A 21452-nucleotide genomic window follows, 5' to 3' on the forward strand; every position below is an offset into this window, starting at 1 on the left:
ATGCTTGATATCCGTAGCACTTATCAGAATTTCTCCCTTAAGTTGCTATGTAAATAATCCTGGGGGACTTCTGGTACGGAGCACTTGGAAAGGTCTGGTGGTGGAATCTGACAGATGCACCTGTGTTCTGACAGACAAGATGGCAAGAGAGGGACGGATCGATCTGCAGAATTCTTGGTGAATACTTGATTCTGACGATGTGAGCGGATTAATTGGGAAGAATCAATGATTACACATTACCATAAATCTTACCATTTTTGCCGGTTAGTTAGAACCAGTTCTCTATTTCCCCTACCCCACCCTCAGCAATTGTTTGTAGAAAAAAAGCAACTTTCAACATAACAATTTTTCTAGAGAAAAGCTTGTATGTTGCTTGTTTACACATTCCTGGGAAAACTATACATTAAGCCTCTGGCAGATCAAGAATCTTTTATAATTTCCTGCACGTGCAGGAAGATAGCATCTTGCTGATCATATAGTACTACTGGCATTCTGCCAAAGCCAGATAGAGATAGTCAACCCCAGAGAACTCGTGTGTGTGTGTGTGTGTGTGTGTGTGTGTGTGTGTGAGAGAGAGAGAGAGAGAGAGAGAGAGAGAGAGAGAGAGAGAGGTTCAGGAGAGGAGCTTCTGGAGATGATTAGTCTGAGTGATGATCATATGTTAGTAGAGCTGTAAAGTGCTGAAATAACTATGCTTCAAGTTGGAACCCAACAGACAGTCTGTATCCAGTTACTGCTTCTCAGTTCTCAGTCCTGCATATATTATACAGGCAATGTAATACTGACCTACTGAACGAGTTTGCTGTAAGAATTACAAGGGCATGTATCTGAAGTGCTTTGGGAATTGAAAATTATTATAACCAGTGCTTTTTTCCTGGGGGAAAATATATGTTTAGGGGTATTCTCATTTTCCTGCTCATATTGAAATACTGCTCTTTAATGAGGCCAAACTTAGATTCACAAAATTTTTAGGAGTATGCATACCCCTGCGTCCTCCCAGAGAAAAAGCACTGATTATAACAACATATAAGAATGATAGCAATAATTAAAGCTGTGTTCTCCCTGCATTGACTTACATTGGGAAACTAAAATGGCTATAACCTTTGTTGTTTTTACATGTAAATGCACTTTTTGGAGCCATGGTAGTCCAAAAAGAGGATATTAACCCTGCCAAATTGCAGACAGTTAGGTCCAGGGTTTTTATGCTGGCCATCTTTAAGATTTGCTTTTTAAAAAAATAAAATATGCATGTCCGCAAGCATGTACTTCTATCTTGAAAATGTCATGAACTGATATGGGGTGAGTGGCACATATGCCTCAGTTCTCTCACTGTCAACAATTTCAAGAAGTATCTCACGAACCTTTCTGGATCTAGCTTCATTCAGCTCACCTACATCTAATTGTCCACCAAAGCCAGGCAGGCACAATGTAAGGACATAGATTTCAAGATTCTGGAGAGATGAGAAGGCATATAATTGCAGTTAGACTTCTGTTTTAATGAAAGCAGCACATTCTGTCCTTTCTATTTTATGTGCACCAATTCACTGCACCAATCCCTTTCCTACTTTTATTCTAATTTTCAATAAATGTATGCTCTGATGAATAAAAGATTGTGATAACATAATCACACCTTCTTCCCACAGAGATCTATTATTCCCCCTTTCCACTTCACTGTCTCATCATCATTTTAACCCCCCAAAGACTCCAAGAACTACTTAAATGAACATGAAATATGTTTTCTGTCTTTTAACCAATGTACTGAGGTCTGAGGACAATTGATATCAGCATGTCAGCAATGGTCAAAGCTGTAGATAAAGGAAGCAGATGGAAATTCATTTTATGTTTAGCCTTTAGAGATGGTGCAATTGATTTGGAGGGTGAGGGAAGAGACAAAATAAACCTCTGGCTATGCCGGTATTATATTAATAGGTAATAGGAGGAGACGCTTCATTTAGCTCAGCAATAACAACTTTCCCTCTTTGGATTAGCATACATTGTCTGGATCCTCGCATCTTCAAGGAGGCTAGATTATTGATGAAGGGAAAACAGAGTGTTCCTCAGGTAGCTCTAAATCACACTGTGATACTCAAACACTGTACAAAGGGGAACTGTGCGTTATAAGGCTTTAAGTGCTGGTCCTGATTGGGGCGGCTGATTTAAGCACAGCCATTTTACACCATTACAAGGATTCAGCCCAAGGAAAGGCAAGTCAGCCAGTCATCACTTCACCAGTATTCTTTCTCATATAATGTTTACACTTGTTTAAATACTGCTATTGATATGAGGGATAGGAGTCTAATTTATAAAGCTAAACTTCAAGACTCTCTGAAGGCATAATCACATATACATATAAAGTATCAGGGACTGGTTGGATGCAGAGGAATGGTGGAAGGACCCAGCTGGGGAGCCCCCAGGGGAAGAAGGCTCAGAGCCCAGGGAATGGTGGTGACAATGAGTGGTCACAGGGAGAAGAGGGGAAAGACTGGGAAGTGGAGATGTCGGAAGGGGTAACAGGGCGTAGTGAGTTGGGAGAGTCTGTGGCCGAGAGAAGTCTGGAATCTGAGGCAGATACTGAAGCAGGAGGGTGGGAAGAGGGAGGCCAAGAGTCAGGCTGTTGAAGGTGTCTACCCCTCCTTCAGCAATAAAGTTCCCCTCCCCCTTAGTCTCCCAGAACCAGAAGAGGCATGTAAAGGGCAGAGGGGAGATTGGTTGGGAGCAGATGCAGTCTCTGATTGCTTGGGGAAAAGCCTGAAGTGGAGGGGATTTAGGCAGCTGTGGGGTAGTGGAGACCTTCAGTCTCTGCAACTGCCTCATAGGGACACACCTACCAAAGAAGACTTGCTGTGCTCATTAGGCCTGGCATCCCTGTGCAGATCCTGTTTCTCTAATAAAAAGTTAACTTCCTAAGCGTGTGATGTTTTCTTTTTCTTTTTCTGTGTTTTCTTATTTTATTATGAATATGTTGGGTTTACAATCATGTGGTTTAGGCTGCAATCCTTTGCATGCTTTTCTGGAGAAAGCTTTCTTGAATGGCATTTACTTCTGAGCAAGCACACACGAGATTGTACTATTTATTCTTGTTGGTTTTATTGCCTTGAGCTGCCTGAAGGTAAGGAACAGCAGGATTAAAAAAAATACTTCCAGTATATTAAATAAAGAAATAACCTCAGAGCATGGTGTGATTTTTAATATGCTTCTGAAAAATCAGCTGCCAACATCTGTCTGCTGCCTGTTGTCTCTAACAAAGTTGAAAAATTATATTATTATTTTTGGTACCATGCTGTATGCACATCATGTGAAGCAGATGAAGTGTGTTTCTGTTTTGTACTGCCCTTGCGATGAAGGGTGGGATGTAAATATCATGGACACATTTTAAAGGCCCACAAAAATGTAAGAGAAATAATATGTTTGCCAGCAGCAGCAGCAGCATAGGAGTTGTCGAGTGGTTGGGTCAATATGTTATTTCCATTTCTACAATGCCCCAGAGCAAAGCCATGCTGAGGGCATTATGGGAAAAATATACATGGTAGCTAGACTTAAAGGGGGCTAGGGCAGGCACCCATAGTGGGCTGACCCACTACCGTCCAAGGATACTGGGTGCTGATGCAGGCTCTGGGCACTGTCTTGGAGGAGAATGGGTGGAAGCCAAAAGGAAATAGCTCACCTCTTGCTGTTGGTAAGGAATGGATCATGCCAGAGTCAGTAGTTTGTTAAATAAAGAAACCACATTGCTTGTCCTACTGCTGGCAATTAGAATTTTTACAGAAACAAACATATTAGCTACCTATTCTATATAACTATCAATTTAATGAAGCTTTTAAAAAGGTGCCTTCTTAAATTGCCATGAAAAGGGCAGCTATAGTATCAAACAGAATTGCATATCATATCAATTATGTCTCTGCCTAGATTCCTAATATTAGACCAAAAGTCTTTGGAATACAGGTATCCCCACCAAATATGGGGATGATGTATTCTGATTCCTGCAACCCTAACATTAATCGTTTTTAGATTTTTTTTAAGAACAACAATATGCATACACATTAAGAAAAAATCTACTTGTGATCAGGTTCTAGCATTTGCTAGTTTTATTGTGCTCATTCTTCAGATTGATACATGGAGATGCTGAAAAAATGTACTGTAAAAACGCAGTTCTCCCAATTCCTCTGAACTGTCTCTTATGGGCAACATTTCATTACACTTGGGACTCATAAATACCCTTCCAACAGGGTTAGTCAATGTGATGTCTTCAACATGTTACTAGATTCCAGCTCCCATCATCCCTGGCCCTTGGCCATGCTGGCTGGAGATGAAGTCCAGCCAGGGGCAGATTTAGGGCTTTGTGAGTGGTGTTCATGCACTAGGCGCTGAGCCCAGTAAGGGAGGTGCTGGACTTTCAGAAGGAAGTGTGAGGCTCTGACTGGGTCCTAGAGTCCTCCCTCCTCCTTTCCAAAGCCTAGTTAGTGCTGTATCAGCTTTAGGAAGACCCTGCCAGAGCCCTGCAACTCCTTCCCAAAGTTGGGCGCCTCCTTACCCACCTTTTAGAAGGCAGTGTGAGGATAGAGGGGCAAATTTTGGCCTCACACAGGGCACCACAGTACCCAAGTCCACCACTGGTCCAACTTCCTCTGCAGGGCACCAAGTTGGCTACCCCACCTTATAATATGCATGGCAACCTGTGACCATCCAGATGTTGTTGCACTAAATAATAATAATTCAACTTTCAATCTTGGAGTTTGCTGTTTTTATAAATATGCACCTACATTGTTAATTAGCCATCTGGCAAGCCTTTTATTTAAAAGTAATAAAAAAGGAACTTGCAAGTGAAAGAACAGTTTGCCACACAGGTCTTTCCCACCTGCCACAGATGCCTTGAAGTGAAATCAGTGGGTTTCTACTACTAGGATGTGAAGCCCAACTCTCTTGTTTAGCCAGATGAGTATTTGCATCCTGCTGAAACTCCAGAGAAGGAACTGGCACATTCACAGCCACCTGCAAAAGAACAGCAACTACATTAGAAAAGGAAGAGAACTTGCTGCTATGGGAGACTTATTCAGAGGGGCTTCACTTTTCCTGCCTAGGAGCTGGTAAGCAAGTGGAAAATTCTTCTTTGAGTAGAAAATGCTATATGTGGGGTGCAGTGAGGTACAAAGAAAGCTTCATGACCCAAATGTATTATTTTCTCCCTTTTTATTTTTAATTCCCCAAACCTTTACAATTTAACTAAGCAATTGGAGAGCAGAGGAAAATAGAAGGGATGTTCAGGGAGTTTGAGGTCACGCTTTTTGGAAACTAGGTCCAGACCTACTGATTGATGCAGGTGCCTCTTAAACTACTATCCATGATATGTTAAGAACACACACTCGGTGGTAATATTAGGTAAGGCTTTGACAAAGACAGTTGTGCCTCTGGTCTTCCTCCCAGTGGCAAAAGAACTGGAAGTTTAAACACTGCTAATACAACAGAAGAATATGAATTTATCTTGGCTGCCTCCCTCCATGGCTATTTTAAGCATTCTGTGCCATGAATAAAGTGTTGAAGTTTCTACAGTTTGAATATTGGAAGTGGTGATGGTATTCGACTATTTCTATTCATTAAATGGCACAATACTTCCCAAAGGGGGAATATACTGCGCTGGCCATCTGTTAGGAATGCTGCCAGGCAGTTGGGGTTGGTATGGAGGGGTGAGATGACGGAGGGGCATGTTTGGAGAGTTGCAAGTGCACTGGCAGGAGCACTGGGTTGCTTCAAGAAGCTCTAGGTCCAGGGGAGGCTGCCTGGGAACCCCACATACTTTACCTTAAGTTTCAACATGAAAGAAAAGTGACTTACCATATTTGATTGTAATGAATGACATTAAAAGTTGATATAGAATCATAGAGTTGGAAGAGACCACAAGGGCCATCGAGTCCAACCCTCTGCCAAGCAGGAAACACCATCAGAGCACTCCTGACATATGGTTGTCAAGCCTCTGCTTAAAGACCTCCAAAGTAGGAGACTCCACCACACTCCTTGGCAGCAAATTCCACTGTCGAACAGCTCTTACTGTCAGGAAGTTCTTCCTAATGTTTAGGTGGAATCTTCTTTCTTGTAGTTTGGATCCATTGCTCCATGTCCGCTTCTCTGGAGCAGCAGAAAACAACCTTTCTCCCTCCTCTATATGACATCCTTTTATATATTTGAACATGGCTATTTTATTTTATTTATTTATTTATTTATGGCTATTAGCCCATAAAGAACATGGCTATCATATCACCCCTTAACCTCCTCTTCTCCAGGCTAAACATGCCCAGCTCCCTTAGCCGTTCCTCATAAGGCATCGTTTCCAGGCCTTTGACCATTTTGGTTGCCCTCCTCTGGACACGTTCCAGTTTGTCAGTGTCCTTCTTGAACTGTGGTGCCCAGAACTGGACACAGTACTCCAGGTGAGGTCTGACCAGAGCAGAATACAGTGGCACTATTACTTCCCTTGATCTAGATGCTATACTCCTATTGATGCAGCCCAGAATTGCATTGGCTTTTTTAGCTGCCGCATCACACTGTTGGCTCATGTCAAGTTTGTGGTCAACCAAGACTCCTAGATCCTTTTCACATGTACTGCTCTCAAGCCAGGTATCCCCCATCTTGTATTTGTGCCTCTCATTTTTTTTGCCCAAGTGCAATACTTTACATTTCTCCCTGTTAAAGTTCATCTTGTTTGTTTTGGCCCAGTTCTCTAATCTGTCAAGGTCGTTTTGAAGTGTGATCCTGTCCTCTGGGGTGTTAGCCACCCCTCCCAGTTTGGTGTCATCTGCAAATTTGATCAGGATGCCCTTGAGTCCACCATCCAAGTTGTTGATAAAGATGTTGGATAAGACCGGGCCCAAGACAGAATATGTTGTATCTTGTTACAATGGGCAGGCAATATAACAGATTCTATTCTATTCTATTTTATATCTGCTCCACTTCCCAGTGGGGAGGAGTTGCGGTGGACCGCGTGGCCACCCACTCCCCTCCGGGGGCGGGGGATGAAGTCCCGCATCACCCGGAGGTTCCAGGCCACATCATTGTCCAGCCAGCCAATCTGCTGGCTGGGTGTGTGTGGCTGGGACCCATTTAAACTGAGGCGCGAGCTGGAGAGCTTCCTCTTGGCTCGCTTCCTCAATCTCCCACCTGTTGACATTTCTATTCCACCTTAAGGAGGAGACGTGTGGAATTTTTGCCTGTCACATGTCTGTTTACATTCCAGCACAACTTGCTGGGAACTTCTGTTGTGTATAGCTTTTGCTTTTCCTGTTCTCTCTGAGACGACGACATAAGAGAGAGAGAGACGACATGTTTCTTTGTCCTGATTTATTATTAATAAATCTGTAGATGTAGTATGCTTCCACAAGCCTCACACCTATTCTGTGTGTGCAGTTCAATCTGCTGATAGTGTGCCCTGGCTTTGAAGCCTGGGTCACTGATTTACATCAGTCAGAGGCGATAATCTTCGCAGCGGAAAAACTGGAAGGGAATGGCTCAGCTGGGGCTAGCCAGCTGGCCTTGCGGCCCTCTGCATGCCGACACCACCCTCCTTCCCTATTTTCAAGTTTCAACATTGGCCTTGCTATGGACCTTGGTTGGTTGCCATTGAGGGGCCTGGTAGGAATTCTTCCACTTGGCAAATGGGCCATTTGGTTTTCACCTACCTCGTAGCAATCGTCACAACTTTGTAAGGTTTGGCAGTTAGGCATTGGTTGAACTTATGATGGGGGAGGTGAGGTGTAGCCATCACCTGTTCCTCCAAGCTTAAGGGTATTCCATTAAAGGAATCCGGGGGTGTGGATCTTGTCTGAAACTCGGGGCAGGGCTAGGGCCATGCCACAACCCCATCGGGAACCCAGGGGGAGCTGGAGTTGGTTTGCATTGATGGGGCTCCCCCTACCGGTGGTTGACCCTTACAGGACTCCCTGCATGATGGGCAGGAGTCAGATATAGTCGGGTCAATTCCAATGCCTACGCCAATACCGCTCACATTCTGTAACCAAGAAAGTTGTGGCCTAAATTTGCCCAATAACCATTAACCTAATATCCGTGTCCTTGTGTCTTATTCATCAACGAGGGGGTGGCTTTGGGGTTTCGACACGCAATTATTTCATAACAGGCTTGTCTAAAGAAAAATGGATTTAGCAGGTACCAAAAAGAGTACCATGAAAAGCGCATGCCATATATCGATAGGCAGGGAGTTCCAAAGTGTAGATGCTGCCACATTAAAAGTCTGAGCTCTTACAAATGCTGAACGGGTTGAATGAACTTTGTACAACTGCCTCATAAGGATATTGCCATAATTATGTTGCTGCAAACTGCTTTATAGACTAGAACATCTGAGAATATCTATAAATTCAATAAGCTAGAATCTCTGGTCACTGCACAATTTGGGAATACTTTTCAGCTGGATAGGTGGCACCGGAACATCAAGAAATCCACTCCAACAAACACAACAATAAGATATTAATTACTTCACCCCAAGAATCTAAATTATGCTTGAGAATTGTGTTGCATTCAACATTTTTGAATAAACAAACTTCAATTAAACCAACGCTTTCAGATTCATTAAAGTAGATGGCAACAAAAAAGCAAGAGAAATTTGAGTTTCTTCAAAAGGCACATTGACCTTGAAATCCTTCCAACTTTTATAGAATCAACATAACTAATTAGTATTTTGAAGAAGTGAAAGATTTGAATGGGTGTGTAGGAAGAGTCTCTTCAAGTGCAAAGTATTCATTGCAAAGTATTTCATATTCACAAATCTCCTGCTCCTAAAATTTGATCGTCTCATCAACAGTATTCATGATTTCGGGCACAGTAAGAGCAGAGTTCTAGGGATTGCATCTGACTGATCAGCAATCTATTTCAAAGAGAACATTTTGACTTGTCTTTCATTCCAGCTTCCATGATCCCCAAGTATAGCTGCTGTGATCAGACTGGGAGGCAGGGACACAGACTGCCAACTGCCCAGGGTACCATTGTAGGTTTCATTGGGAGAAAAGGCCAGGAAAGATGGGTGAAAAGGCCAGGAAAATATTTACAGCAAGGAAAGGTATCTTCTTGGAGATCTTTGAGTTTAAAATGTTTTTTTGTTTTGTGTTGGGGTTTTTTAAAGGCAAAAATTATTGTAACTTCTTCATAAATTATTAACCAGAAAATAATAATCACATGTGTACAGGCTGGGGAAAACTCCCCTTTTCTGATAAATGATGCCCTTGCATTCCCATGCTGTTCCCTAAAACAGACCCGAAAGTGATGATCCTTTAGCATCTCACCTGCTCTGCATTACAGGAGTCGCGTGCCCCTTGAATCGATCTGACATAGGAAACCACTATTTCAGTAGTTCATATAAACCTCCTTCACTGGAGGTTTTTAAGCAGACACTGGATGGCCACCTGTCAGGGATTTTCTAGCTGTGATTCCTACATTGCAAGGGGTTGAGCTAGATGACCGTTGGAGTTCCTTCCAGCTCCAAAATTATATGATTCTATGATTTCATGACTCAAAACATCCAATGATGTCAACGTAACCAAGAATGCATTTTGAGATCATCACCACTGGACTGTAAGTGTACAAGATCTGTTGATGTTGGCCATCCATGTGGATTTTCCAGGAATGTCCACAAGCAGGACATCATAGGGTTCTAATGATGAGCTCCAGATTTTCCTTGGGAAATGTGTGTAGATGATCAGATATGAATTTCAGCACAAACTTATACAGGCAACCCCCCATTTATGCGGGGTTCTGTTCCAAGGCCCTTCAATGAAATTGCATATAGAATCATAGAATCATAGAATCATACAAGGGCCATCGAGTCCAACCCCCTGCCAAGCAGGAAACACCATCAGAGCACTCCTGACATATGGTTGTCAAGCCTCTGCATAAAGACCTCCAAAGAAGGAGACTAAACCACACTCCTTGGCAGCAAATTCCACTGTCGAACAGCTCTTACTGTCAGGAAGTTCTTCCTAATGTTTAGGTGGAATCTTCTTTCTTGTAGTTTGGATCCATTGCTCCGTGTCCGCTTCTCTGGAGCAGCAGAAAACAACCTTTCTCCCTCCTCTATGTGACATCCTTTTATATATTTGAACATGGCTATCATATCACCCCTTAACCTCCTCTTCTCCAGGCTAAACATGCCCAGCTCCCTTAGCCGTTCCTCATAAGGCATCGTTTCCAGGCCTTTGACCATTTTGGTTGCCCTCCTCTGGACACGTTGCAGTTTGTCAGTGTCCTTCTTGAATTGTGGTGCCCAGAACTGGACACAGTACTCCAGGTGAGGTCTGACCAGAGCAGAATACAGTGGCACTATTACTTCCCTTGATCTAGATGCTATACTCCTATTGATGCAGCCCAGAATTGCATTGGCTTTTTTAGCTGCCGCGTCACACTGTTGGCTCATGTCAAGTTTATGGTCAACCAAGACTCCTAGATCCTTTTCACATGTACTGCTCTCAAGCCAGGTGTCCCCCATCTTGTATTTGTGCCTCTCATTTTTTTTGCCCAAGTGCAATACTTTACATTTCTCCCTGTTAAAATTTATCTTGTTTGTTTTTGCCCAGTTCTCTAATCTGTCAAGGTCGTTTTGAAGTGTGATCCTGTCCTCTGGGGTGTTAGCCACCCCTCCCAGTTTGGTGTCATCTGCAAATTTGATCAGGATGCCCTTGAGTCCATCATCCAAGTCATTGATAAAGATGTTGAATAAGACCGGGCCCAAGACAGAACCCTGTGGCACCCCACTAGTCACTCTTCTCCAGGATGAAGAGGAACCATTGATGAGAACCCTTTGGGTTCGGTCAGTCAGCCAGTTACAAATCCACTGAGTGGTAGCATAGTCAAGACCTCATTTTACCAGCTTCTTTACAAGAATATCATGGGGCACCTTGTTGAATGCCTTGCTGAAATCAAGGTAGGCTACATCCACTGCGTTCCCTTACATCCACTGCGTTCCTAGTGTTCCATATATTTGAAACACTATTGGAAAAAGCCTGCAAACGCCCCGTTCCACTACAACCCGCCACATTCTGCCATGCCACACCCCACTCTGCCCCTTTTTGTCACTCTGCCCCTTTTTGTCACTTCTGGGTTTGGCATGATGCACCTTTGTGCTGTCAGGCACATGTTGAACATGCATAAATGGGAGATTGGCTACACATATCTACGTGTCCATTGGGAAATACTGCCTGGAGAGTATTGGATTGAATCCTTAGGCTCCAATAGGAAATCCAGGGCAACCTTCATGCACACAATGGGATTTTGTATTTCCTTTTTGTCCCTAAACTACCCTCATGAACAAGCACAACACTCCTGAAACATTGCATAATCTCCAGCTGATTCTTAGCAGATGCTGCCTGAAAGGGGAATGGGGAGGTTAAATCCTAGTGCACACATACATATGTTCTTCTGTACATCTGGTGAAATTCTTTGGATCACTGCCGTAAGATTTTTCCATACATGATCTCTCTCTCCCCCCCCCCCCCATTTCCACTGTAAAGACAATAATGGCCACTGCAATTTTTAGCCAGTAATTCATTGTGGGGCTGTTTCTCACAATGAAGTTGATTAGGTGTATATTCAAAATAGACAAAAGGAAGTATCTGTTCACATAAGGCATAATGAAAGATACGGTGATTGCCACTTTATAAAGTTTCTTAAATGATTTGATAGAGTCATGCAAGATTGGTCTATCAGTGGATAGCTGTAACAAGCCAGATGGAGCTTCTGTGATTATAGGGAGTGTACCTCTGATTGCTGGATGCGGAAACAGGGCATAGCTCTGCCCATGAGCTTCCCAGCTGAACACTGGAGTGTTTTATTGAAGTGAGAATTGAGTGGATGGAGTGATGGATTTCAGGAGAGTGTGATTGTTGAGTGATAGTGACTGTGGGGGTTGTGTAGTGTGATTGATTTTGATGACTGCATTATATGTGTTTCCTTTTGTAACATGAGCTTTTCATGATATATACTACCATTATTTTTCATTCTGATGTCGTATCTTGAAGTGTTTGCTTTGCATCTGACTTTCTTTTGTGATTCTTACTTGTGCAATTATTAACAATATTGTTTAATTACATTACTTAAAATGTGGTTCCCCCCTTCTTATTAATATTAGTATTAGCAGCACCAATAGCACATTAGTATTATTTGGTTTTGAACGTGGAATTCAGGTTGTATTTCTCCCATTGATTCCTTTTTGTTTGGAGGTGTAACGTGCTTTGAGATTTCTATTGAAATAAGAAGCAGTTAATTAACTATAGCAACTGGCAATCCACTATTGGAAACAGAACACTGACCTAGATTAGGGATGCTGGAGGAATCTGATGGTTGAAAATTCCAGTATGAAGTGACATGATTTGTACCTTGAGAGTAAGATGCAGATTGGCATTTAGGAACATTGTCTGCTTCCCTTTCTGCCCCGGTTGGTGTCCTGGTGTGAATGCGGTGATGGAAAGCGGTGTACTCTCCTTCCTTGGAGAGGTTTTGAAGCAGAGGTTGGATGGCCATCTGTCAGGGATGCTTTAGCTGTGATTCATAGAGGGTTGGACACAGGTGGTACTGTGTTCTAAACCACTGAGCCTAGGAGTTGCCGATCAGAAGGTCGGCAGTTCGAATCCCCGTGACAGGGTGAGCTCCCGTTGCTTGGTCCCTGCTCCTGCCCACCTAGCAGTTCGAAAACACATCAAAGTGCAAGTAGATAAATAGGTACCACTCCGGTGGGAAGGTAAACAGCATTTCTGTGTGCTGCTCTGGTTCTCCAGAAGCAGCTTAGTCATGCTGGCCACATGACCTGGAAGCTGTCTGCGGACAAACGCTGGCTCCCCCGGCCTATAGAGTGAGATGAGCGTGCAACCCCAGAGTCATCCGTGACTGGACCTGGCGGTCAGGAGTACCTTTACCTTTTAGAGGGTTGGACTAAATGACCCCAGGAACCTTTCCAAGTCTACAATTCTATGGTGCTATGGCTTTGAAGCTCTGCCATGCAATGTTACTGCATTGTCAGAGTTTGGATTCTCCCATTAGTTATCCACCAGCTATGGCACTTTCCAGATGTTCCTGTGCAGGTTTTGGATCAATGTTAGAAATTCATATTTTAAAATAAAATGCATTTATACTATGTATTTAAATGCAAAAAAGTCAAGGCTTCTTTTAAATTGCAGATTGATGTGCAAAAGTGACATTCAAATAGGCTGACTTGCCCATCCTTGGGGTCTTTTGTCTGATCCAGCAAGGCAATTTTTATATTCTTAAGATGTTATGTGGCCACTGTAAGCCGCAGAAATGCTATCATTTTTTTCACTTCTTCAGCCACAAAGATTCTGCATGAAAAAGGCATGCAAATAAAAGCCCTTTTCATGCCAAATGATGAGAACTTGTGGAAACAGTCTGAGGTAATTTCTTGTTCCTACGATGTTGACAGTACATTGAAGTTTCCAAGGTGTGATGCTCTTGCTCTGGTGTTTTCTTAATTCCCCCCTCATTAAATTGATTTGCACTATTCACATCAGTAGCAGAATATTTACCCAGAGAATCTTCCTTCTTCTCTCCCCGCCCCTACCAAAAAGGTATTCTGCATTATCTCTGATGCAGACTCCACAATATCTAATTCATGAATATTTCAAATGACAGGTTACCCTTGAACATCAAATAAATGTCTAGTGAGAGGCTGGAATTAGAAATAGTGGAATAATTAAAGACATCTCCAGATAGTTAACAGATATATATTTATTTGGTGTTTTGCCTCTGAAAGATTCTAAAATAATTTTTGGATGTGTTTAAACATAGTTTTTTTGTGTGGGAAGAAGCTAAAATAGAAAGGCTGCTCACTGGAACCTAGCACTTTTTTAAATGATACTTCCTGTAACACATTAAAATAGTAGAAGGTATTGTTCAGCCTGGAAGATGTGTATTCTGAATCTTCATTCTACATCCATGAGACTCTTAATTGTGGGTTTGAAGCGCAGCTTGGGCAAAAAAATTCCTGCACTGCAGGAGGTTAGACGAAATGACTCTCATGGTCCCTTCCATCTCTACAATTCTATGATTCTATGATCCAATGATCTTTGTATCTGATACAGTGATAGGCATTCAAAGCAGCAAACTGCCCTTGCAGTGCTATTCAGGAGTATCCGGCCCGGCCAATCCATCTGCCAGCACCCACCAAAGGCTTATGGCTGCCAGCTTTTGCTGAGTCAAGCATCTGTTCAGGAAGGGATGGTTTCTACCACCCTCCAGACCCCAAGCAGGTGATTACATACGGCAATGCCTATAAACTGTTGCAGGCTACAGATCACTGAGGTTCCTCTTCTTCACCTGGGATCCCAATGGGTCGGTTGGTAAGCCAAATAATATGGGCGCCTCATTGCCCCAGCTTTTCCACTGAATGAGATCTGCAGAGTAATTTTCTCTTACCTTTTGGTAGAAGATGTAGCATGGAACCAGGAAGGGCGCTTTCTTGCAACTCTAAAAATAAATGCTTAACAAATTATTTGATTTCATATCTGTGGCAATTTTCCTGTGAGATTGATGTTGACCTGCTGTAGGATACTGGGCATTGGTGAGGGTCGGGTGAAGCAAAGCCTAAGCAATGATATCAATAGAATACATTCCCCCCCCCCTCCTTAGGAAAGTAGGAAGGTTGGGTGTCTGGATAACAAACAGTCAAATACAGATGCACAAATTATTCACAGTTTAACTCTTTTTAATTTCTAACTCTGCGACAAGGTCCCTATTTCTATGTTGTTTCCTAGTTCATGGAAGATGAGCTGTAGGCTCATTCCACTGCTCGCAAGGTATATAGTATGGGTTTGTATTTTGCTAATATAGACTTCTAAAATATTGCTGGAACCAACTCACATTATACCCAGGGCTTTTTTCAGCCAGAACTCACCAGAACTCAGTTCCGGCACCTCTCAGGTGTCCGCCATTGCCATTATAAGAGAACAAAGGAGAAATTAATGGTGAGCTCCAGCATCTCCTTTTCTAGAAAAAAACACCACACTGGTCCTACCACAATAATCTTCATCCCAATAAATCGACTACTGTACCACACTTTACATGAGACTATCCTCAAAGATGGTCCAAAAACTGCAGCTAGTGCAGATTGCAACTGAAAAAGTTCCAAGGTAATTGGCAACCCATGAACATATAACATCCATTTGGAAGCATCTGTACTAGATGCCTATATATCACTGAGCCCAATTCAAGGTTTTGACTTTGGCATATAAAGCCCTGAACAACTTGTGACTGTGCTACAATCCATATATTGTCTTGCCCATGTGTTAGACTGACTCTGTTGAAAGTGCAACTACTAATAGAGTTTTGAGTGCGTGGAATCAAAAAAAGGGGTCTTCTTGGTAGTGGCCCCTCAGCTCTGGAACACTCCCCCTTGAGATTAGGCAGGTTTCAATGCTGGGTGGATTCCTATGTCAGGTAAAAATATTCATTTTTCTTCAAACCTTTGAGGAACAAGTATTATTGTGTTGACATATAGTGACTGATACACTGCAATTTTTAATTGGCGTATTGATTTAATACAGTAATCTGCATTCTTGTTTTGTAGTTTGGTTTTATTGCAACTCACCTTGTGGTGAAGGGCCAATAAATATAGCCAATAAATAAAATAGAATAAATCCAAGGATAAAAAAATAAACTCACAACCCACACAGTATAGGAAGGTAAGCTGCAGAATTGCTGAAGGGTCTTTAAAAACAGCAGAAAACCTAGATGTTAATTTCTCCAGGAGATTTCAGCTCCTGTGCTATTTTCTCAGATAAACAAACCAGGCAGTTGACTTAATTAGGAAACACTCTGAAGAGAATAACTTGATGACTATTACTTTTTGAACAACAAGTTGTGTCACGGAGACCTACATCTCTTTCTTAATGCAATTATGAACCTGGTAGAGCAGGAACCGTTAATGTCACTTTAACTCGCTTAATACTTCACATTGTGGAAGAGATTCGCAAAGTGCTTAAGTGTTTGAGTATCAAAGAAAGAATCTAATGGGGGAAATATATTACATTATGGGTTTAGAATCTGAGCTGCTATATGCAACCATAAAGCACAAACAACCTAAATCCACGCATCCCCTAATTTCGGCACATTTTATTTGGCTATCTAGCAACTTGTTTCACCATCAAAGCAGCCATTAAAATTCCACATTAGCACATTTCTTCTCAAAACACATAGCCCCACCCCCCCAGGTAGTTTCTATGTTCCTGTTAAAGTTTCTATTCCATTTCTACTGCTGCCTGCAGTCCTGCAAAGTTAATACTTTCTACAGGAAATCAGCAAAGTCCATTAAATTATTATTATTTCTCTAGCAGAGCAGAGGACAACACAAAGAGTTGAAGTTAGTTGTGGGTCTGGGGTGCTAACAATCACCAATGTGTCTCCCAAATAATTTATCTCTTGCATCAACGCTGTCTCTCATTTCTTGGTTGGCGGCAGCAGCAAAAAAGAAAACAGGAGAGAAGAAACTTCGAACTGCCCCTTTACTTTTGCTAACTTCCTCCCATTTTGGGATTTGGCTGGCCCTTCCTTATCCACGTCATGAGGAGAGGCGCAGCATTTTAAAAGTTCCTCATTTATAATTCATCTCATGAAGTTATTCATAAGGTGGTTCTGAACCTCATGATCTAATCAATAAAATACAGCTTCAGTTCTATACACCTTTACTAGACAATAATTCCTATAGCACTCAACAGGGCTTGCTTTCACTAAACACATACAGCCCCTGTTTCACAAATTCTGGGTGCCTTTTAATACACACACACACACACGATTGCTGCCTAAATTCTAAAGATAGGTATTGTAATCTGCTGTTGTATCAAGCTCCCACATGCTAGGATTTTGCCCCAAAATTATCCTTTACTAGTAATACTATAAAGTTAATGTGCTGCAATTATAATAGGAGCAATAAGAATAACAGAGGGGGTAGGTGAGACGGTACTTTTGCCGTAGAGCTTTAAAGAAGCCATGGTAACTCTTAAGGAGCTGGAACTCTGGTTAACCAGGTGCTAATGAGATTAATTTTGAGCCCATCCACCTGCACTATTGCCCAATTGTCTTTGAATAAACTGTTGAGCTCCTGCACACCGATCAGACCAGGAAAGCCTTGTAAAGAGTAGCAATTGCACGTCGAGGTCCCCAAGACACCCCCCCAAAGAAAAACACAATTGACACTTAATTTTTGTTTAATTTTTTTGCATAATTTTGGCCACAACTTTATTCAAATTACAGCAATGTGAGTGGTTGCTTAGGCATTGGTAGCACTAACTGACCCCGCATGGGGACAGCTCTGACATTCGCACCCCCTGCGAAGTCAGCAAGGGTAAGTCACCTGGGGAGAGAGACGGGACTGGGAACCATGCCTCACCTCTCCCCAGCATGCTCCCAGGGGCTTGCGTGGCCCTAGCCCCTTGCCAGGGGGTTTCGGACAAAAGCATGGGGAGCCCCTGGGTTCCTTTAACGGAAAACCCTTGAAGCAGCAGCAGCAGCAGCATTTTGGAGGGGCAGGCACAGCCAAATCCATACCCCTCCACCAACCAATTCCAAGACCAATGCCTAACCGCAAACCTTACAAGTTGTGACGATTTGCTACGCAGTAGGCAAAAAACCAAGTGGCACACACTAACCAGCCAAATGGACAAAATTCCTACCGGGCCCCTGCCCCAAAGCAGACGACCCCATGACAGGCATAGCAAGGTCAAGTAAACAGCCTAAAATTAGGGAAGGGAGGGCGGATGATCCGACGTAAGCAGCGAAAAGAGGAAGTTCCTTGCTGCGAGCATTGTATTTAACAAATAGGGCTGTCAATCAACAAATGGCAACATCTAGATTTCCCCAGTAACAGCCCGCCCCTGCTTAAAGGATGGCCAAACCATTTGCCTAGTAACAGTGAGGTGTCTTGTCAGCACCGCCCGCAACCTGTGCTCTCCATGAGGGAGAACACACTTTCTGTGGGGACAGTTTCCTCGTCCAGCACTCTAACCACTACACCACACTGATTCTTGATCCCCTGGGGTTCCACAGGTAAATTGCCCCATCCACAGGAAGGTGGGCTCAGAGCAGGCTTCAGAGAACTCATCCAGAGCCCTTTGGCAGTGGCAGACATTGGGCTTTAAACTTTCAGTGGCGCCCTGTGTGACACCAAAGTTCAGCAGCTCCCTGCCTCTCGCCTTTTGTTATTCATCATTGCTGCAGTGCCTCTTGGTGGCGTCCTCTTGACTGGATGATCAGTGCAGGCAAACAGGTCGCGCTCTCTTAACTCTTGCTCAGTGCAGGCAAACAGGTCGCGCTCTTTTAAATCTCCCTCTGCCTTTGGCTAAGTTTGGACATTATATAAGAGCTCCCAGGAATCTGGCCATATAGTCTCATGGAAGGTGCAGGAAATTCCTTGTAGATTAGCTGGCTCAAAGACTCCACAGTTCCTCAGGGCCTGAAACCAGAAATATGGAAAATTTCTATTGGCCCCTCAGGGGGAGTGATAAAGCTGATATCAACCAGTTGCTGCTGGCTTGGGAAGTTGTTTTAAGGTCTTTGTGTTAGATAGTTTTAGAAATTGTTTTCAAGCGGTTTTTATTGTGTAAGTGAATTTATGTTGTGTAAAGCCCATTTGAGAGCCCAATGGGCTAGTTTAAGCAGGGTATTCATTTTTAAAATATATATCTTCGCCTTTTGAAAACCTTCCTTTTGTAGTTGCTGTGTTGTTTATCTGTTCACTCCACTTTCTCTATCCAATGGAGAGAGAAAAATGTTGAATTTGATTTTCACAGTCACTGTGCATTGAGACTAACAAGTGTTAAATTGGCACTCTGGTGCCGGAGTGGGGGGGGGGGAGAAATCCACATGCACTCCCTCACAGTGTGGACACTGAAATGTAGAAAGAAATCTGACTTGACGTGTGGGATAACTACAGCTGGCACTTGATTGATTGATTACACCCTTTCACGGAAAGGGCCCTGAGAGCACCAAAATTAATTTAGATAAATACAAGGTAATAATACACTTAGGGAAATATGATACTGAGCTGGAGTACAAAATTGGCTAATGCTGGTTCGAGAGCAGGAACACACAAGATGGTTAACAGGAAAGCAGGCATCACAGCATGATGCTGTTATAAAAATGTGGTTGCTATATTGGTAGCTTTATAAATAGGGATAGTTTGTGCGAGGACAAAAAAATGATTCATATGGATTTTTTTAGGGGGGTTGAAAAGAAAGGTGTGATGATCTATTTTGATTGACTGAATATAGGCCAAGTGTAGAATACTACGTGCAATCAGTGTTTTCCGTTTTACAACCTCAAAAATAATAGTTGAAGGGTCGGTGGGGGATCATGGAGGAAAATGAACAGGGAATTTGTCCATTTTGCTAGGTGGTCAGTTTGAGAAGCAGTTGGAGTGTGAGGCTAAGGTTTTGCCCCTTGCTCACAAAGCAGCTTGATAGGATATCCAATACTTCTTTAAGACTTAGGTATTTATTGAAAATGTTTCTTCCATCTCTTCACTAATAGCTCAGAAGGTGATTTGGAAAAGTCAAATATTTTAAACATAAACTATGCCAACAATATGTTGGCAGAGCATCACCATTGCAGCGCCATATCTTTCCTGAAAATGAACCTTTTCCATACAGCCTCGAAACGGAAGCATGTGTCACTGAGCCGAAGGTGCTTTTGTAGACTTAAACATCCAGTGGTCCTTTAAATTTACCTTATGTTTTACCTCTGCCATGATGATCTCACGTTTGCTTGACATAACTACTCCCATTTTATATGAAAGCTTGGGAAAATAACACTACTACTGTATATTCATGTATATTCATCCTTTGCTTAACCTTATCTGTCATATGCTGAGGTTAGGTTTTGTATTTGCAAAGCTTGAAAAAACAGTAGTGTTATTCAGTAATATGTTTGAAATCCTGACCTTCCTGGATTCATTCATGGCTCGACACAATTAACGGTGGGGCTGGCTCCGTTACAGGTGCTACATATTATTCGACCAAAGTAAGGAAGAGACACATTAGAAACAAAACTGGAATTTTATTTAAACACACTTCATGAGGCTTAAAGCTGAATGGTTACTCTGATAAGGCACAACACTTTGTTTCAGTCAGAATGCCTTTAGAGAAACAATTAAGAAGTTTACTTAAAACTTCTACTTTAAACCTATTTCTAATTAAACTGATTAGATAGCTCAGTTGGTACAGCATGAGACTCTTAATCTTAGGGTTGTGGGACTCTGAGCCCCACGTTGCACAAAAGAATCTGGCATAGCAGGACATTGCACTAGGTGAGCCTTGTGGTCCCTTCAAACTCTACAAGTCTGTGGTTCTCTGATTCCTCCTAGAAAGGCTATTTGTCCTACTGAGGCAGTAAAACACTCCTACCCACTTCTAGGATATTTTCCTTCACTTCAGGGAAATAATCCAGGTTGCCCTGCCTTGCAAATCCTTAACCACCCAGCCCTAGCTGACAGTTCAACTGTCAGGTTCTGTCTTTTAGGTCTCCACACCGTCCCAGTTCACCCAGCCCAGGTTGGCTTCTAGGTATCCAAAGGTCACAGAGAGCGTGATGGGAAAACTACTTGGCCCATGGCATCCATGTTGTGAGGTTCCACAGGGTTCCATTGTGTTCCCATGCTATCCAGCATCTCTATGAACTGCAGGGAAGGGTCATCCAAAGTTTTCTGACAGTGTAATCCATATACAGATGCCACCCAGTTTTGTCTCTCCATTCTGCCTTAAACAGGAGAGGTTGTGGAGGTGCTGGACCCCTGCTAGGACAAAGCAGCAATGGGCTAGATGAGGGCCATTGATCTGAATCCCAGCAAGACGGTGGTTCTGGTCCAGAAATTAGGAAGGAGATGTGCTCTAGATGGGACAGCCCTCACCCTGCAGGGGCAGGTGAACAGCTTGTGGGTTTTCCTAGTTGTAACTAGAAATCCATGTGGACTTCTAGGGTGGGATATGACACTAATAAATAAAGAAATAATAAGAGGAAAGCAACTTGCACCAGCAGTCTTCCTGCTCCCCTCCTCCAACTTCTGCCACTCCTGCATTCCACCAAAAAGTCACACCAGGGATTTGGGGGCAGGATCACAAACAGTGTGTTTTGCTGTTGTGTGGGACTGCTGTGAGATTAGGAATCACTTGAAACTGGGCAAAGGAAACAAGGGAAGTTCCCCTCTTGCAAGGTTCCTCCGCCTGATTTCAGGGCAATGAGGATGGGAAGAGAAAGATCAGTTGTGCAAGCTGTCTTTTGCTCACACAGCAATTGGATACAGCCTTTATTCATCAACTCAGTTTTGCATTAAGTAAGGATCTATGTCAGCTGACAGCAGAACCAGCGAATTATAATAATGACAGAGGTCACTCAGATTTAACAGAATGATTATCAAATGGTCCCGGAAGCTGATATATGCATTTCCTCTCTACCAAATTCATCCT

Source organism: Podarcis bocagei, assembly GCF_964188305.1.
Source record: "Podarcis bocagei genome assembly, chromosome: 6".
NCBI lineage: Eukaryota > Metazoa > Chordata > Lepidosauria > Squamata > Lacertidae > Podarcis > Podarcis bocagei.